This window comes from Nymphalis io, chromosome 21 (assembly GCF_905147045.1).
Source record: "Nymphalis io chromosome 21, ilAglIoxx1.1, whole genome shotgun sequence".
In the NCBI taxonomy this organism is placed as follows: domain Eukaryota; kingdom Metazoa; phylum Arthropoda; class Insecta; order Lepidoptera; family Nymphalidae; genus Nymphalis; species Nymphalis io.
The window spans coordinates 7,492,545-7,495,397 of NC_065908.1; the positions used below are offsets into that span (position 1 = coordinate 7,492,545).

General features: G+C 32.3%; 1 long non-coding RNA gene across 1 annotated transcript; it reads right to left on the reverse strand.

The window, feature by feature from the left end:
• Positions 1-1,175: 1,175 nt before the first annotated feature.
• LOC126776944 (uncharacterized) lies at positions 1,176-2,463 on the reverse strand. Its single transcript, XR_007669989.1, has 2 exons — positions 2,390-2,463; positions 1,176-1,347 (listed from the first exon to the last, which is right to left on the reverse strand). It is a non-coding gene; the product is annotated as an uncharacterized LOC126776944 (long non-coding RNA).
• Between the last annotated feature and the right edge of the window lie 390 nt (positions 2,464-2,853).

Here is a 2,853-nt window from a genome sequence, read left to right on the forward strand (position 1 = left end):
TCAAGTTTGTTTTTAATAATTAAATCAGAAGCGCAGTTTCTTTTTTATTCGCATTGATATTCGTCAGGACATAATAGTCGATCTGCCCCCAAGGCCAACAATTTACGTATTTTGTTTTGATCACAGCGAGCTTTCATGCCGTATATTATATACTTATATAATAAAATTATAATAAATACATTATAGTGCCAGTAATGCTATTACTAATAAGGCACAGCTTTAATTAAATGATTATCACAAATTAATACATATGACAAAACACGACACTAATTTACGTCACTTGTCTTATAAGTTATGTAAGTGTTAAGTTAATTTAGCAAGTCGTGACATGTTGGCCAGTTAGTTGTTAACTTGCTGACTCGTCCCAGGATGCGAGTATTGTTTGAGGACTTGACGGTTATTAGGTTACAGAGTTGGTATAAACATGACTACCTCGTTTAGCTTAGTGGCTTGATAAAAGGCAGTTCCGTCAAACTTATAAAAATGGGGATTTTTTGTCAAAAAATTCAGTAACAGTCCCATCGGATTTTGAGAGTGAGGGAATAGAGTGCTTGTGCACATACCTTTGTACTATAATCCTGCGTAATTGGCTAGTCTACCTTGAAATTTTCCGCTTTTGCCGAAATCGATCAGGAGGAAATCAAGAACATCATCATATACATGAGTGAATTAACAAATATTATCGAGAAACAGATCGAAGGGTGAACCAAGGGTATCTGTTAGAGCCGAGGCCCAGTGGATACAAGCTTAGATAAGTTGCGTGAAAGAATCAATAGCATGTTAAAAATACTTGCATGTTTTGTAAGCCTATTTTTAGGGCATGTTTTATACATATGTTAGCCTAAAATATTCAAAATTAATTTATGTAATTACTAAAATAGTTTCAAACACTTTTATATGTAACATAGGGGTTTTTTTCTGAAATAAAGATTATTATTATTTACTAATATTATTATTCCTAAGCAATTTTGAATTGATTTTCTCATCAATTATATACATATAATTATTAAATACAATTACATTTCCGCATTCTGTAGGAGAAACAACGAGCTCCAAGCTTTTTTTATTATTAAGCCTTTTATAACCTATAATTTCCAGAATAATTATAACTACTTTACGAGGGCATATGAATAGGTTGCTTTTGGAATAAGTTTAATAAATAAGGAAAGCGTTGATATGTTTATTCGTTTATTAAAAAGAATTGATAATACCTCTTACTATCGCTGGAAATCTTAAATGTTATAACCAGTACGCTTTTGCGAACGCATTCGTCGAGAGATCCATTAAGTTGTTAAAAACGTTGTCGTCATTCGTTGCTGGCGTATTATTAGTTGTTGCAAGACAAATCTGAAACATTCTTTATAACTTAATTATTGTATAACTTTCAAATTGAGAAGGCTGCGATGAAAGTGTTGGATCCAGGCTCAACTGAGTTTTTCAGCGGTTATACATAATGTACTGGCCGTAAAGGATAATATCTGGATGGAACTGTTATAATTTTGTCATATTAACATAAACCCGAAATGGGCGCTCTGTTGCTCAGTATATGTTATACGTAAAATAAACGTGTTTGTATAAAACATACAAAATATCCTTTCAATTGAGGCGTTCGTCTAGCTGTAAGCTATTTATAGGCTAGTCATCATATTTTACTGATGAAAGAGTTTTGTGCCATCTCGTCTATGTAGGTACCACCTGCTTATCCGATATTCTATAGCAAAACAACAGTACTTGGTTTTGTTGTGTTCCGGTTTGAAGGGTGAGTGAACCATTGTAATTACAGGCACAAAGAGCTAGTTACCAAGGTTGGTAGCGCATTAGCGATGTAAGCGATGGTTAACATTTCTTACAATGCCAATGTCTATGGGCATTGGTGACCACTTATCATCAGGTAGCCCATTTGCTCATCCGCCTACTAAAATTATAAAAAAAAATCTGCTGGATATAGGCCTCCGCTAACCTCAATCTGATGTTTCTGTACTATGCGTATCCATTGAGGACCAACCATTTTTCTAAGGTCATCATCTGCTTTTCCATCTTTGGCAGATGGGAAAACGGATTTTTTGACGAATCCATAATAAATATCATCACGATCGACTGATATCGCGTCGAAATGATGTCGCGTCAACTAATGTCAAAGTTGATAATTTGTCCTTAAACTTGTGAGCTTGGAATCGGCTATAGGTACATTATAAAATGATAAATAATATATATATTTTTAAGTTTACCTTTTAAATGTAGCAGGAAATTAGTTAAACAATGTTGTCTCTTATTTTGAATGTCAAATCAATAATGTCAGGAAGAGACAAATCTATTTTTAACTAAATACCCGCTAAACAACGCTTATAAGTAAGGACGTAAATAATTAAATTAAATCTAATACACTTACATTGACAAGTAATAATAAAATTACTTTTTTAAAAAGCATGTTTTTTTCGTGTAATAACAAAATATGAAATGAGGAATATTACATTAGTATTTTTATTACAAAATGTATTTCGTCACGGGTCTACCGCTACTAATGTGTTAAGATTTCAATTTTAATTTAATTGAACTATAATACAACTTTGCGCAGACTACGATTGGTACAATATTTTAATTCAGATACTTTTATATTATATATACATATTTTATATTCATGTTTTAAGCCCAAAAAATCTCATAATAGTATATATGTATTTCTTTAAACAATTATATGAGACCAATGTGATCTAAGTACGACGTCAGTTGAAATAAATAAGAAATATTTGCTGTAAGTTGTTGAGGAGTTGGCTGTCCTGATTATTCCTGATGATGCTGCAGCATCAACCCTGGCGAGACTACGTTATTATAATAATTTATCTTATTGAGCAG